Genomic DNA, 17,767 nt, shown 5'->3' with positions numbered 1-17,767 from the left:
CTCCTAAAATTCTAATTTCATGGAAAGTCCTAAGTGATTTGATTAAGCATTTACAAGAAAATTAATATACAAAACACCACAATTTGTTTGTGGTGCCGACTCGCGGGTGGTATGCCATCAGACATCCAAGCTGCCTACGTACCCAAGCCTCACTGGGATCAGAGTCGACGTAGTTCGGTGCACCTAAGCTAAGTTACATATGCCTAACTCAACTAAGACACCGACCTAGACGGGATTGACTGTTTCAACAGTTTTAAGAGAAGTTATTTAATTCAAGTTGAGGATTTTATTATCTTAGGATTTCATCGAAGATGCTATATGATTCTTATCTAAATGCAAGTTGTCCCTTAGACTAATGCAGGTTAGCCTACATCCTAGTTTACTAGGCTTGTCCTATGGAAAAGATCGGGTGACTAGTGTAACTAAACCTATGGCACGGTTGCTATACATAGCAAACGTCCGTGATGAGGCTGGACTCCTGACTCTAGGACTCCCTAAAACCTAAGACTCCCTAAAACTTAGGACACGACACGACACGACACCAGTGTTCCTAAATTGGGCTCTAAGGGTTCCTAAAGGAATTTTGAATCCACCGGCTCTTGGGAATCTCGAATTCTTTTGGGTTTGTGGAAACTTTTAGAGTTTTCTTGAAGCTTTTATTATCTGAAGGTATTTAGTGTGTTTGGTAGCTTTTAAAGTTGTTTATTTAGAAGGTTTTAGTTTCATTTGAAATTTTTAGTGGTCTTTTGGTTAATGGCTTTTAACGGATTTTTATCAGTGGATTTTAAATGGGTGAATTTTAGTTTTGTTAATTTTAGGTTGGATGTACTTTAGATTAATGTCTTTCGATTTTGGTTTGGAAAATGACGTTAACACAACCAAGTTTTGACAATTGCACAAATTCGACAAACCATTGACCATTAAAAGATCTGACAAATGCAGCCCACTAAAACTGTCGTAACTCTTTAACCGCTTGGCCAAATTCAACGTACAAACATGCGTTGGAAAGATCTTTTATAGGGCTACAACTTTGTAGTTCTCCATTGTTTGTAAATCTGTGATTTAGAGGTTCGAATTTGTGTTGCAAACAAAAGGACAGCAACATTAAACTGGAAATGCCTAAAGGTGTGCCGCAACCATTTTGGACTTAACTTTTTAACCGCTCGCTGTCTGATCTAGCACGAATACTCGTTGGAAACGGCACGAAAATATCTACGACTTTGTAGTTAACCATTTCCCACGATTCTGTTGTTTAGAGGTCGAAAAATCTGTTTAAAGTCTAACAGCTAGCACTATGACGGGAATGATATTGGCACCCCCATGTTTTCTTTTGATAGTTCTTATTTTTTTAGTGATTAAAAGACGGTGAATATGAAAAATGGCTTGAATGGGCCTGAGATTAGATTCAAATGGGATGTTTGAAAAAGGGGTTGTTTTTATCTACTTGGCAAGGTGGGGTATGGATATTGGGTTCTTGAGATTGAGTGGGGGCTGTTGTTATCAAATTGGAGTGGGGGCTGTTGTTATCAATTGAAAGATGGAGGTTTTGTAAGCCAAATTAAATGGGTTTTGATAATTCATGTAAAATTCAAGTTTTCTTTCTTGTAAATGTTCAAAATTTTTAATGAATTGTTTTCCCAAAAGAAATCTAAATTCCCTAACAAGCCAATGATTTCAACATCCCATTGCAAATAGGTTCTAATGACCCTAACACATTAATCATATTTAGCATAAGTGAGAACATGACCAAGGCCAAACTAGTACAAAATTAAACATGACATCAACCAAAATATACGCAAAACAACACTCAATCCTACAAATATAGAAAAGAAAATAAAATTCCAAAAGACATACCTTTTTGTAGACGATATTCCATGCAAACTTATGGAGAAGAGGGATTTGGTCTAGAGAGAGGGCTTGAATTTTCTAAGAGAGGGGTTCTCTCCTCTTTTCTTTTTTTTCCTCCTTTTCTTTGGTAAGATGAGAGGGTATTTATAGGAGAATGGGATAGGAGGTTAGGTGAGGTTAGGTGAGGTTAGGTAAGGTTAGGTGAGGTTAGGTGATGTTAGGTGAGGTTAGGTGAGGTTAGGTGAGGTTTGGATGGTTATGATGGGAGGAGAGGTTAGGTGAGGTTTGAATGGTTAGGATGAGAGGAGAGGTTAGGTGGTTTTGGATGGTTAGACCCAGGTCATGATCTGCCATTGATCTAACGATTTACGGAAATCGGGTCTCGGAATGGAATCAGGGTCCGGGCTATGAAGTGACCCTAGCTTATTTTGTCCCGATTGATGATCCGTAAAGTCAGATCAAGATATTAATGACCTAAAACATATAAATCAATGATAGAGGGGGTTCTCACATGGATTTAACACACTAATTTATTTGTTGATTAAAACAAAACAAAATGGGGTGTCTACAGATGCCCCTCTTTGGTAGAGATGACGTAGTCATTGAATACCAAAGTTAAAAATGACAGAACCATTTTGCGTAGTTTTAATCGACAAAGGACTCTCTAGACACAACGCACCTTAACATAATGCAAAACCTTAGATGAAACCCTAGAACTTGAATAATAATAAAAACTCGATGCGGCGCCGTTCACAAACGGGCAATTAGAGAATGAGATATCATTTTCGAATGGATTCTGAAGGGAAAGGACAAAGATCGCTCTCAAACAGTTTTTAGAAGGAGATGAGACGCCGCTCACAAGCGGGTTCAACGAGGATAAGAAGCATTCCCAAATGGACTTGGATAATGAGGCACCGTTCACAAACGGCCTCAAGGAGGATAGAAAACCATTCACAAATGGACTCGAGAAAAGAGGCACCGTTCACAAACGGGCTCAAGGAGAAGACAAGACCATTCACAAATGGACTCGAGAAATGAGGCACCGTTCACAAACGGGCTCAAGGAGGACGATACCATTCACAAATGGATTCGAGAAAAGAGGCACCGTTCACAAACGGGCTCAAGGAGAAGACAAGACCATTCACAAATGGACTCGAGAAATGAGGCACCGTTCACAAACGGGCTCAAGGAGGACGATACCATTCACAAATGGATTCGAGAAAAGAGGCACCATTCACAAACGGGCTCAAGGATAAGACAAGACCATTCACAAATGGACTCGAGAAATGAGGCACCATTCACAAACAGGCTCAAGGAGAAGACGAGACCATTCACAAATGGACTCGAGAAATGAGGCATCGTTCACAAACGGGCTCAAGGAGAAGACGAGACCATTCACAAATGGATTCGAGAAATGAGGCACCGTTCACAAACGGGCTCAAGGAGAAGACAAGACCATTCACAAATGGATTCGAGAAATGAGGCACCGTTCACAAACGGGCTCAAGGAGAAGACAAGACCATTCACAAATGGACTCGAGAAATGAGGCACCGTTCACAAACGGGCTCAAAGAGGACACGAGACCATTCACAAATGGACTCAGAAAATGAGGCACCGTTCACAAACGGGCTCAAGGAGAAGATGAGACCATTCACAAATGGACTCAGAGAATGAGACACCTGTTCACAAACGGGTTCGAAGAGAAGACGAGACCATTCACAAATGGACTCGAGAAATGAGGCACCGTTCACAAACGGGCTCGAAGAATTTAGGGATTTTTTTATGAACTTGAATTTGACGTAGGAATGGATTTTTATTTTTATTTTTTAATTAAGGATTTGGATTTGATAAATTTTTTTATTTTTGGAAAATGAGGTACCGTCCGCAAACGGGCTCAAGGAGAAGATGAGACCATTCACAAATGGCCTCGAGAAAAGAGGCACCGTTCACAAACGGGCTCAAAGAGGACATGAGACCATTCACAAATGGACTCAGAGAATGAGAAACATGTTCACAAACGGGTTCAAGGAGAAGACGAGACCATCCCCAAATGGCCTCGAGAAAAGAGGCACCGTTCACAAACGGGCTCAAAGAGGGCATGAGATTTTTCATGAACTTGAATTTGACGTAAGATTGGATTTGTTTGAATCGGGGATTGGTTTTGATGAATTTTTTATTTTTGGGAAATGAGGTACCGTCCGCAAACGGGCTCAAGGAGAAGACGAGACCATTCACAAACGGCCTCGAGAAATGAGGCACCTTTCACAAACGGGCTCAAGGAGAAGACAAGACCATTCACAAATGGATTCGAGAAATGAGGCACCGTTCACAAACGGGCTCAAGGAGAAGACAAGACCATTCACAAATGGACTCGAGAAATGAGGCACCGTTCACAAACGGGCTCAAAGAGGACACGAGACCATTCACAAATGGACTCAGAAAATGAGGCACCGTTCACAAACGGGCTCAAGGAGAAGATGAGACCATTCACAAATGGCCTCGAGAAAAGAGGCACCGTTCACAAACGGGCTCAAAGAGGACATGAGATTTTTCGTAGGATTTGAATTTGACGTAAGATTGGATTTGTTTTTTTTTTTTGAATTGGGATTTGATTTGATGAATTTTTATTATTTTTATTTATTTTTTTTGTATTTTTGGGAAATGTGGCACCGTCCGCAAACGGGCTCATGGAGAAGATGAGACCATTCACAAATGGCCTCGAGAAAAGAGGCACCGTTCACAAATGGGCTCGAAGAATTTAGAGGTTTTCATGAATTTGAATTTGACGTAGAATTGGATTTGATGAATTTTAGATTTTTTTTTTTTTTGAACTCAATGAAATCGGGGACATTATAGATCGTGCCCAGTAAAGATATTGGAAACCAAGACTTTGACGAATGATGAGACGACCAACCTTATGAACGAAGAACCATTAGTAACAAGGATGGATTAGGAACACTTTTATGAAACTTCAACAAGATTTTTCTCAATGAGACTGTTGGTCTTGTCTTCTGGGGATTTTGATAACTGAAACCTTGAACAAGACATTTGAGATTGGTAATTTAGAACAATGGCTCTCTCGGATATAATCATGGAAAAGTGGAATTTGCCTCTTGACAGGTGTTTAGATAAACATTTCTTGACCAGGATAGTATTTAACAAACTGGAAGGAGATTCCGAATTTTAATGGTTCGTCTTTCTGAGAAATTGGCTCAACCACCATTGCATCTGGGGCTCTTCCAAGCTTAAGGTGCCTTCCTGGGGTATGATCTTTTTACGGAAGCTGGGCTTTCTGATGTTTCTACTTCTGAACTCTTCTGAGTTGATCTTCTTTGAAATGTAGCTGTTTGACTAGATTCTCGAACCCTTTCAGGTATAATTGCAGGGAGCTGCCTAGGCCGGGCCTCCTTCACCAAGACAGTTACATCATTTGGACATAGGAACGACGATTGACTCTTTCTAAAGAGAAAACTTAGATGAAAGGCACTACTCAAAGGATTGAGCCGCCCTGAAGGAGTGAACTTAGAATAACAAAGATTGACTGACTATACTGACAAACACAGTGATGCTTCTGACTTAGTTAACGTTTTATTTGGTAAATCTATCATTTCAAGGAATTTATTTTTTTTTTTTTTTTTTTTGAAATCGTAAACACTGGACTTCTTCCTCGAAACAGTAATGCCTCAAGAATTTAATTACGACCCCTAAGATTGCTTAGCTTCAATGCCCCCAGTTTTGAGGATATCACTTGAATTTGCTTGAACTTCAGTTGATCTTCAGTCTTGATACCGGCTGTTGCCTTCTTATACTGATTCTCTTACCGTGACCAAGTCACCTCTTCAGGGTTTTTAACTTGGCGGACCGCGCTAGCCTTAACTTTTGCCTGAACCACCTTTCTAGGTTTTCGATCCAGCAGGCTATCCCCTTAGCTTTTGCCTAAGCCGCCCTTTCGGGTTTTCAACTTAGCAGGGAAATGATCTTAAATTTTGCCTAGACCGCCCTTTCAGGTTTTCAGTCTAGCAGATCTTCAAACTCCGTTCTTTTTTTTTCTTTTTGTGTTTCGGGACCTAGATCATTAAATCTGAACACCGGAGGGACTTTATAGGTAGGATAGGGCTTTACAAAGAATGGCTTAAGGCTCAACAAAGATTTCGACCAAACCTGTGAACAGGTTGCCTCCATATCCCCATGTAGGAATTAGGACGTGTGTAGTTCAGGGCAAATGCCCCTAGTTTGAAAATAAATTGTTTGAAGGTTAATTGATTTTTCTTTTTTTCTTTTCTTTCTGGAATAATTATCTTCTCTTCTTTTGGAACTTGTCCCTCTTTTTTTTTTGGAACGATTGATTTTTCTTTTTCTTTTTCTTTTGAATCGACCGAACTCGGTTTAACCGAGCTGCCTACGTACCCCAGTGTAGGGATCAGGTCTCGTGTAGTTCGGGGGAATGCCCCAAGTTTGATGGGTTTTCAAGAAAATTTGATTTAGGCTCGAAGGGTTTGCAAATCGGTATTCTTTTGACATTGGGTTTTGATTTTGGGATTTAATCGGCCAAAGGAGGCCTTTCGATGTTCAGATTGGGAATCGATCTAGGTTACTAGAGTCTGTCTGGTACTGATTATTTATTTCTTTTTTTTTCTCTTTTTTTTTTTTCACGGAGTTTGACGGCATTTCCAGGTAAGATAATGGATTTTCTTCTTTCAAGATTCTAATGCGTGCTTTCGGCTTTCATAGAGCGAAACTTGTTCCTTGACATCCTCCATCTATGGATTTGTAACTCTTGATATCTGATGACCACTTTTCAATACTTGCTCTTGAACTTCTTATCCCGAATTTGATGGCTTCATGTTATGAATTTGAGAACCAAGGTCATCGATTGGAAATATGAAAGTTGTTTCTACTCCATGCCCCTTGCATAGCATATGATATTCACTTCATTCATTTTCTTTGAGCTTTCCATCTATGTCTTGCCCCTGGTATCGGTTGTAGCTTTTCTAGACAATCTTCTTATTCTTGAAATAATTTTATCAATTCTTCACACTCTTTAGAGGGTAATGTATTTTCAATCGGCATTCACTGAATCAAAGTTTCAGTGCCAGTGTTTATCATTTCAATTTCATCTTTGAAAGGTTGGGATTGGCGCTCCTCCTCTCGTTCAAGTAATTGCTGTGACTCAAGTGGAGTTTCGTCAATTTTGTCCTCATTTGAAGAGGGAGTCTTATTTTAAGATCAGAAGCACACTTAAGAACAGACACAAGTGAACTTTTTGGAACTGACCGAAATTTTATTTAAAGAAAAGCTATTACATCAGACGACCTATCCTGAACATGCTCAGGATTCACAACTCTAAATAAGAAAGGGAAACAGAAGATAACTTGCCTGGACTAGGCATTGACCTTTAACTGTAAGACCAGACTCAACAATTATACTGACCATGATGACTGACTCAACATAAAATAGTAAGTGACTAAAACTTTAACTGCTGCAACTGTTTGGCGTTGAAGGCTCGGCGAAGGCTGGTTCGTTCTGAACATCATCATGGCTGATACTTTCAATTTTGGACAATGATGACTGATTCGCATAGGGAAATGCCCCTAGCTCAAGGATTCTGAGAGTGAACTCTGAAGGACTTAGCAAAATAATCTTGAAAAAGGTAGCCCCTAGAGGAGGAACAGACCAGGGGTACAAGCAAGATTGGATTATCTGGACCAGGCATGATCAGATCATGAGAACGCATAATCGAAAGATTGTGAGATTCTGCATCTGCCAGTTAGGGGATGGCATGAAGATACGATCGAATCGTATGACAGAAGAACGAAAGGCGCACGATCAAAAGATTAGATGAGATAGCATAGGATTACTTTCAACGGATAGATCATGAATGACTAATCCTATGAGATCTTTGGAAATGATGGGATTTATATCCTAACCCCAAAGGGAAAGTTTTTATTCTTCACACATTTTATCAGTGTTACCTGAAGGCATCAACCCTAATCCTAATCTAGCGGAGTGGAGATAGGATCTCAACTCATGACTTTGTTTGTGTACCTAGGACCGATCGTAGCCATTGGAAGATGGACTACGGTCTAATCTAGACACAAATGGGTAGGATATCCTAAACTAGGCTCACACATGTGATGCACATGTGTTCGTATACTACATGCATGTGTGGGTTAATCTAGGGGTAAGGCCAAGAGTTCCCTTAGCGCGAATCCATGTTCGATATACTGTACCAGTGTCCGGCGTATCAGTACGTGAACAATAGATCCGTTTACGCACCATAAAGGTACTAGGCTAAGGGTGGAATGCTTCTCTAACACAGAGGCACCAGGTGATGAAATCCCAGTCAACCATGCTAGATAACACTCCGGGTTCCTAAAATAGGATGTGTGTGCACGTGAGATGCAAGGGTTTAGAAGCAAGTGATGTAAGTGTGTGCAATATGTTTGCGCAATCTATTATGCCTTCAGGTTTTGTTAGATTAAGTTCAAGTAAAATGTGATGAGAAAATAAAACAAGACAAACTAATCTAACAAGTATAGAGTTTTTATGAGCCAGTTAAATTAAATTCAAATGAATTATCTTTTAAAAATTTAATGAAGTTAGGTGATCCCCAGCAGAGTCGCCAGACTGTGGTACCCTGATCCCGCGAGAGGGGTGTGGGGCGCGAGCCGCCGCTCTCTCTCTCTTGGTCTCTCGTATCCACGCGATTGGCGTGTGCATTTTATTATTGATTTGAATTAATCTTTCCTGTGAACTTGGGATCACTAAGGCAATCCGAATTCCACACGAAAGAGACTGACAGAGTCGCCACCTAGATGTGGGATCTAGGACCCGTAATTAACCAGAAATCTAGACTCGCTACCTGGTTACGAGAATGGAAGGTATGGGGAGTTATCCACCACATGCACCATTCTTGCCCGATAATCGGTCTTCGATTCCAAAAGCTAACTCTTTTAAATTTATTTTAAATGGCTCATTCAACTCTATGTTAATGTGCGAACTAAGTGACATGCATCCTATGATCTAATTTCAATGTGAATCCTAAATGTGTATCCTAAATGTGTATCTTGATTTATTAATTTGTCTGGATTCAATCTAAGTGAAAGTTCTCCTAAAATTCTAATTTCATGGAAAGTCCTAAGTGATTTGATTAAGCATTTACAAGAAAATTAATATACAAAACACCACAATTTGTTTGTGGTGCCGACTCGCGGGTGGTATGCCATCAGACATCCAAGCTGCCTACGTACCCAAGCCTCACTGGGATCAGAGTCGACGTAGTTCGGTGCACCTAAGCTAAGTTACATATGCCTAACTCAACTAAGACACCGACCTAGACGGGATTGACTGTTTCAACAGTTTTAAGAGAAGTTATTTAATTCAAGTTGAGGATTTTATTATCTTAGGATTTCATCGAAGATGCTATATGATTCTTATCTAAATGCAAGTTGTCCCTTAGACTAATGCAGGTTAGCCTACATCCTAGTTTACTAGGCTTGTCCTATGGAAAAGATCGGGTGACTAGTGTAACTAAACCTATGGCACGGTTGCTATACATAGCAAACGTCCGTGATGAGGCTGGACTCCTGACTCTAGGACTCCCTAAAACCTAAGACTCCCTAAAACTTAGGACACGACACGACACGACACCAGTGTTCCTAAATTGGGCTCTAAGGGTTCCTAAAGGAATTTTGAATCCACCGGCTCTTGGGAATCTCGAATTCTTTTGGGTTTGTGGAAACTTTTAGAGTTTTCTTGAAGCTTTTATTATCTGAAGGTATTTAGTGTGTTTGGTAGCTTTTAAAGTTGTTTATTTAGAAGGTTTTAGTTTCATTTGAAATTTTTAGTGGTCTTTTGGTTAATGGCTTTTAACGGATTTTTATCAGTGGATTTTAAATGGGTGAATTTTAGTTTTGTTAATTTTAGGTTGGATGTACTTTAGATTAATGTCTTTCGATTTTGGTTTGGAAAATGACGTTAACACAACCAAGTTTTGACAATTGCACAAATTCGACAAACCATTGACCATTAAAAGATCTGACAAATGCAGCCCACTAAAACTGTCGTAACTCTTTAACCGCTTGGCCAAATTCAACGTACAAACATGCGTTGGAAAGATCTTTTATAGGGCTACAACTTTGTAGTTCTCCATTGTTTGTAAATCTGTGATTTAGAGGTTCGAATTTGTGTTGCAAACAAAAGGACAGCAACATTAAACTGGAAATGCCTAAAGGTGTGCCGCAACCATTTTGGACTTAACTTTTTAACCGCTCGCTGTCTGATCTAGCACGAATACTCGTTGGAAACGGCACGAAAATATCTACGACTTTGTAGTTAACCATTTCCCACGATTCTGTTGTTTAGAGGTCGAAAAATCTGTTTAAAGTCTAACAGCTAGCACTATGACGGGAATGATATTGGCACCCCCATGTTTTCTTTTGATAGTTCTTATTTTTTTAGTGATTAAAAGACGGTGAATATGAAAAATGGCTTGAATGGGCCTGAGATTAGATTCAAATGGGATGTTTGAAAAAGGGGTTTTTTTTATCTACTTGGCAAGGTGGGGTATGGATATTGGGTTCTTGAGATTGAGTGGGGGCTGTTGTTATCAAATTGGAGTGGGGGCTGTTGTTATCAATTGAAAGATGGAGGTTTTGTAAGCCAAATTAAATGGGTTTTGATAATTCATGTAAAATTCAAGTTTTCTTTCTTGTAAATGTTCAAAATTTTTAATGAATTGTTTTCCCAAAAGAAATCTAAATTCCCTAACAAGCCAATGATTTCAACATCCCATTGCAAATAGGTTCTAATGACCCTAACACATTAATCATATTTAGCATAAGTGAGAACATGACCAAGGCCAAACTAGTACAAAATTAAACATGACATCAACCAAAATATACGCAAAACAACACTCAATCCTACAAATATAGAAAAGAAAATAAAATTCCAAAAGACATACCTTTTTGTAGACGATATTCCATGCAAACTTATGGAGAAGAGGGATTTGGTCTAGAGAGAGGGCTTGAATTTTCTAAGAGAGGGGTTCTCTCCTCTTTTCTTTTTTTTCCTCCTTTTCTTTGGTAAGATGAGAGGGTATTTATAGGAGAATGGGATAGGAGGTTAGGTGAGGTTAGGTGAGGTTAGGTAAGGTTAGGTGAGGTTAGGTGATGTTAGGTGAGGTTAGGTGAGGTTAGGTGAGGTTTGGATGGTTATGATGGGAGGAGAGGTTAGGTGAGGTTTGAATGGTTAGGATGAGAGGAGAGGTTAGGTGGTTTTGGATGGTTAGACCCAGGTCATGATCTGCCATTGATCTAACGATTTACGGAAATCGGGTCTCGGAATGGAATCAGGGTCCGGGCTATGAAGTGACCCTAGCTTATTTTGTCCCGATTGATGATCCGTAAAGTCAGATCAAGATATTAATGACCTAAAACATATAAATCAATGATAGAGGGGGTTCTCACATGGATTTAACACACTAATTTATTTGTTGATTAAAACAAAACAAAATGGGGTGTCTACAGGAACCACTGGGGGTCTAAGTGTATTTTTCCCTTTCTTTTTTCTTTTTGAAATGGGTTTTCATTATTAAAGTGAAATTTGAGCACAAATTATTTCAAGCTCCTTTCCACATGAAGAGGGTGTAAAACAAATTCTTGTAAAATCTGTTTTACAACCATTTTACATCAAAAGAAACGTGCTTAATGAAGCAATCGTTCTAATGGAATCAGTCTGATTGTCACATACTGCTTTTCTCTGTTTTTCAGATATTCGAATTTGTTTAACTTTGGTGTACATCCAAACCCACCCTCTGTTAAATCAGTCGCAATCTAGCGCATTTGAGTGTAGAGCCAATTTCAGTTTGGGGCTTTAAGTCTGCAAAGTTGCAGTTTTGTGTCCAATAATTAGTTTTGGCCTCCCAATCGGTTCTCAAAATCGAAAACAAACAGGGCCTAAATCGTATTTAATTTTTCTTATAATCAATTCCAACCATATTTAATTTATAGAAGATGAACCGTGGTGGGAACCACCTCACTGTACCATGGTTTCAAATTTCAGTTTCGGAATGCATTTCGGTCCTCACTGAATTTCAAAAGTTAGGCCGAAATCAATTAAAATAGTATTTTATTTCATAAAAAAATTAGGCCAAAATTAGCAAAATTTTGGGAAAACATTATTTAATTAATAAAATGGAGATTTTTGGGCAGAATTTCCTTGAATTTTGGACAAAATTTCAGAAAAATGAAATTTCAGCCGAAAAAAAAAGAACCGTTTCAGGTATACGGTCTCGACCGAACTCCAAAATTTCAGATTTCGGCCAAAATTTAAAACCATGACCGTAACATAGTGCCCATCAGGAACAAGCCTAACAGCAACCGTCATTTTAGCATTTCAGTATAAAAAAACATAAGAAATGAATAGAGAAAAAACAACACCAAGCCTAACACAGTAAACAATCAAAAGGCTAGTTTAATCAAAAGGCCAAAATTCACTTGGGGGTTTTAATGCCATGATATGATTTATGGATTGAAAGACTTCTTGGCAAAAGTACCATGCATTTGCTCATGAGTATCAATTGCTTCATGTAATTATTGCATGAGATAAAGGAAACGTAAGGGCATTTTTGGATACAACTAAAATATGGCCTTATTTAAGTTAATCTATCTGCAATGCCCATGGTTTTCCTTTCCATTTCTTCTCTGTCAAGGAAAGCAGCTGAACAAAAGGTTGTTTAAACTGAGTCTTGTAGAAATAAAAAATGATACCTATTGTCCAATCTGGATCTAAATTGCTATATAAAAAGAAAGATAAAATACCCAACTATCCTTCAATCTAGAATTTGGGAGAGATATACATACGACATAGAAAAAGAGAAGGAAAAAAAAAGAATCAAAGAAAGGTGTCTCAAGACATAACATGTAGCAGATAACCACAAGTTTAGCCCATTGCAGTTGGTCCAACTATAATTGGATGATCCTATAACCTTCATCGATAAGGTTCCATTTTTTCTCTATGTAAATGGGCGATAAAACAAATTTACATCCAGTTTAGTGAAATATGGGCATAAATTTTGTTCTACGCCCGTTTTATGTCAAGAGAAACAGAGCCTGAGGCATCTTTAATAGCTTGCCAATAAAAGCTAAGCCATATAGATGGACGCAACATATGTTCTTGGCAAGCTATTAAAGATTCAAATGGACCCAACATATCTTCTCGACGATTTGTGTACTATGTGGGACCCAAGTTCGATGACTATGATTACAACTTAACAATAACCATGTTGTTGAGAAAATCCATCGGGCAGAACAATTCGACCGTGCACAAATTTAACAGAAAAGTAAAATACACAAACAAGCCACAAGATGAGGACCGAGATTTTACGTGGTTCGGAAAAGCTGACTCCATGGGCGAGAAACACGATCTTCCACCATGAGAAAACAACATACAAGGATTACAATGGATTTAAACCAAAACCCAAAACCCGCAACCCTTTCCTTGCTTCTCAAACCCAAGACCGTACCCAAGAGTAACCCGAGAGAAACCCACAAGAGAAAACCCAAGAAAAAACCCAAAAAGAAAGCTCCAAAGGCACCCAAGAAAAACCCACTTCTTCTTCTCCTTCTCTCCCTCTTTCTCTTTCTTTTATCTCGTCTCTTTTCTCTCTCTCTTCTCTTGCACATTCTCACACCCAAGAGAAACACCTCTCTTGCCCCCTTTCCAAACGTGGGTTTTGGGAGCTAAAATAGATAAGTTTTTATGTTCTTTCTAAACCCCAAAAAGAGAAACCTACTACTTTGCTTTTTTGCCTTCCCACCCAAGTAATCCAACGTGGGTCGGAAATAAGGCAACTTTCCAACAATCTCCACCTTGCCTTATTTCCCAGCCACCTGAAGATTTTCCATTGATGTTGCTACCGGTCCGCTATCACTGCAAACCACTACTGGCCTTCCAAAGTACCAGCTACACACCCTCGAATCACTTTGGTTCTGACTGCTTCCGATTCGATCAACACGGCTAATGCACATGTGTAGCTACCAACCCGTTGACTCACCTAGTCCACCTTGGAGAGGGATCTCGATCCATCCTCCCCAACGCAGGTACTGCCATCCTCTCACCGTCATCTACAACCTGAAAACCTGTCTCTGAACCAACTGTGAAAGAGACCCTACGTGTGCGCACCCAATTACCCAGTTTCCAACTAGCCATCGAGATCTTAGGAACCCAAGTCATTGTGTTCCCGAACAGACGATATAATCCACCACACTTCTCTCCCTTGATCAGAACCATACAGCCACGTGTGATTTTCATGGCTCCACTTGCAGCTGAAAACCTGCAGCTCCTGGAGTCTAACCGGCCAAGAGATATTATATTCTTCCGTATCTCTGGGACATACGCCACACCACCCAAAGTACGAATCACTCCATCAAACATTTTGATCTTCACCGTCCCAACTCCCGTGACGTCACAAGTAGACCCGTCACCAAGGACACTACACCCGCCCCTGTCTCTTGGAACGTATCAAAATATTCTCTCCTGGAGCATACATGAACAGAGCACCCTGAATCTAAAATCCACTCATCATGAAGAGAAGTGTGATTACCTGAGGAGACTATCAAAATGTCTCCAAACACTTCATTCTGTTCATTTCTTACCGCCATCACAGCATTCGTAGCATCATTGTCCGCCCGGTCAGCTCGCTTCGGACAATCCCGCTTAATGTGACTATATTCCTTGCAACGGTAACATTGCGCGCCCTTTCCGCCTACTCAGGATCTTGACCTGCCTTTCCAGATCCCCTGTCAGGCGACCTTCTTCTTTGATTCCCACCATGAACAACCAACCCATGCTCTTCACTTACACCAAGAACATGTTTCTTTCCCATCTCATCTGATAAGATCGACGCCGTGACTTCCTCTAACTTTATCGTATTCTTACTGCACAATAAAGTCGACACGAAGTTGTCATACGAATCAGGAGGTGAAGTAAGAAGCAAAAGAACTTTGTCTTCTTCCTTCAAATTTTCGTCAACCTTGTGGAGCTGATCCACAAGCCCGTTGAACACCGGGATGCACCTTCTTGCATCTTCAGCCCGTACAATTGTCATTTTAGATATAACCGGTTGGCCAAGATTTTTAACATATAAAGCTTTTCCAACTTCTCTAATAATTTAGGCACATCTTCTTCTCCCATAACGTTAAACATAACGCTATCTGTCAGACATAGTCGAATCGTGTTGACCGCCTTCAACTCTATGTCTTCCCACTCAGCACCCGTCATCAACGCCTTAGCTAAGCCCTGTTGAACTAGGATGTCATTCACCTCATCTGTGATAGGGTGAAACTGCCATTTCCGTTAAATCTGTCGATGTTGAACTGGGTAGAACTCGATTTTGCCACTATCTCAGATTGCTTCGCACTTCTCGGTGTAGCGCTCCACCTCGAACAAGAATCTTCTTTAACAATCTTTCCACCCAAAAAAATTCCTCTAACCTCGATCCAACTACAATACCCACGACCACTTCACCGGGCCTCGACGATCGCTCCAACCACATCTCTGATACCACTTGTTGATAAAATCCACCGGGCAGAACAATTTGACCATGCACAAATTTAACAGAAAAGTAAAATACACAAACAAGCCACAAGATGAACACCGAGATTTTATGTTGTTCGGACAAGCCTACTCCACGGGCGAGAAACACGATCTTCCACCATGAGAAAACAACATACAAGGATTACAATGGATTTAAACCAAAACCCAAAACCCACAACCCTTTCCTTGCTTCTCAAACCCAAGACCATACCCAAGAGTAACCCGAGAGAAACCCACTTTCTTCTTCTCCCTCTCTCTCTTTACTCTCTCTCTCTCTCTCTCTCTCTCTCTCTCTCTCTCTCTCTCTCTCTCTCTCTCTCTCTCTCTCTCTCTCTCTCTTCTCTTGCACGTTCTCACACCCAAGAGAAACATCTCTCTTGCCCCCTTTCCAAACGTGGGTTTTGGAGCTAAAATTGCTAGGTTTTTCTTTTCTTTCTAAACCCCAAAAAGAGAAACCTACTACTTTGCTTTTTGCCTTCCCAACCAAGTAATCCAACGTGGGTCGGAAATAAGGCAACTTTCCAACAGTGCTTATGTGTGGGTTGCATAGGAGGATCCCAACTCAATATTCTCATAAAAAGTAGATAGAAAGCTCATATGTTTCTGCATGAATCATGTTCGCGAGCTGAAAAACAAGATCCAACGGCCCATATCAAAAGAGAAAGTAATCAATATTCACAGATCAAACACGAACTCCTCAACATCAAACGGAAATTCTAGTATTGAATAGGCCTTCCAGGGCAGGATTCTTGATCTAATGGCTCATATGAAGCCTTGGTCTTCCCTCTACCACTAGATTCGACTACGACATTTGACGAAGACGCCATCTTATCATCCTCAACACTCCTCACACGCATCGCTCGTAAATTCTTTTATTTTTTGTGGGTTACACGCATCGCTTGTAAATTCGGCAGGTTAAAAACAAGGATATATAGCCCCCTGGCCCTAGGCCCTAGCTAACACTCCTAACACCCCTAGCTAGAGCTACATGCGCGCACGACTCTCCGGCTACGAGTCACATCTACATCGGACATGGTTCACCCATGAGAGGTGCGCCGTGGGAAGGACTCATGGAGGCCATCGATAAGAGCCGTGAGATACTTGTCATCCAATGGATGAACTCTCCTTCACTAGAGTCATCACTAATCCTAAAGAGGCTAAGTAAACATTGATCACCCACAATCATATACCACAATGGGAAAAAGAAAAGGGTCCCTCCAATAAAAGAAATGCAATAAAGTCTTGGTAACATTTATGTCACAAAATAAGCCTTTGAACCCAAACGTTAAAAGCAACAAACCCAAGTCACAAACGCCAAGCCCTCCTCCAAAGCAATGCCTTCTTTTTCCCTAACTCACCACGGCAACTCATGGTATAAGCATTAGTATTGCCCCAAAACACACGCAAATACCGTTCTCTTACCACATTCTCACCTTCTCCTTCTCTTACCTCCTCTCCCACAAAGACTCATTTTCCACCCCTCTGACATCATCCACAGTCATGTCGATATCCTTTGCAATCTATGGATATGCGGGTGTGGTGATAAAAAATGGATTTCCGTTGACCATAAGCCATCTATCTATGAAAAAAAAAAAAACATTTGGCCAACCCACGTGAAAAAATATGATCACTGTTAGTGCGACCATCTGTTTGTACATGTGCATGGATGCATGCCTTCATGCACATCATCTACAACTTCATACATACATATATTCATGAGTATATCCATTCATGTGATTTATAGTATTTGTGCTGTTATGGGAATTATAATATTTATAGTATTTGGGAATTGCTAGCTATAGAGGCAATCTTTAGTTCATTGTATATCTTTGGGTTGGAGGTCGGGCAGCATGTCCCCCTCTTGCACTATTTTTTCTTACTAATAAAATTTAAGGTGCCGGCTTGAGTTAAAAAAGAAAAAAAAAAAAAAAAAAACCATGTATAAGGGGTTTTGGGAAAGATTTGAACACATGTCTATGCTTACATGTATGGTGTTTCTCGTATTGTTGGGGGTTCCACACGAATGCAAAGAGATCCCACATTGGAAAAGTGAAAGAGATGTGGATGGGCTTATAAGGGCTTGGGCACCCTCCCCTTTACGGCAAGCTTTTAAAGATGAGTTCTACCCTGGTCCTGACAAGTGGTATTAGAACCGGGGGTACTTTTTAGCGCCCCAAATTCATAACACGTATGTAATGTACAAAGAACAAATTTGTGTATTTCTATAAGCTTCATGTATGTATTATTGTATATGATACATATGCATGTCTACCTATGTTGATATGTACATGCATGATCATGAGTAACAAGGAAAATGGGGAAA

The 17,767-nt window shown here is 40.1% G+C and overlaps 1 long non-coding RNA gene across 2 annotated transcripts; it reads right to left on the bottom strand.

Moving 5' to 3' along the window:
* Positions 1–7,108: 7,108 nt before the first annotated feature.
* Positions 7,109–11,333, bottom strand: LOC143847453 (uncharacterized). 2 transcript variants are annotated; one of them, XR_013235049.1, is made up of 2 exons: positions 10,811–11,333; positions 7,109–7,608 (listed from the first exon to the last, which is right to left on the bottom strand). It is a non-coding gene; the product is annotated as an uncharacterized LOC143847453 (long non-coding RNA). The 2 variants fall into 2 exon arrangements; XR_013235050.1 differs by having other exon boundaries at positions 7,109–7,548.
* Between the last annotated feature and the right edge of the window lie 6,434 nt (positions 11,334–17,767).

Source organism: Tasmannia lanceolata, unplaced genomic scaffold (genome assembly GCF_043159265.1).
Source record: "Tasmannia lanceolata isolate RefF3 unplaced genomic scaffold, GAP_Taslan_0.1 ptg000015l, whole genome shotgun sequence".
In the NCBI taxonomy this organism is placed as follows: Eukaryota; Viridiplantae; Streptophyta; class Magnoliopsida; order Canellales; family Winteraceae; genus Tasmannia; species Tasmannia lanceolata.
This window is presented reverse-complemented; position numbering and strand designations above follow the sequence as displayed.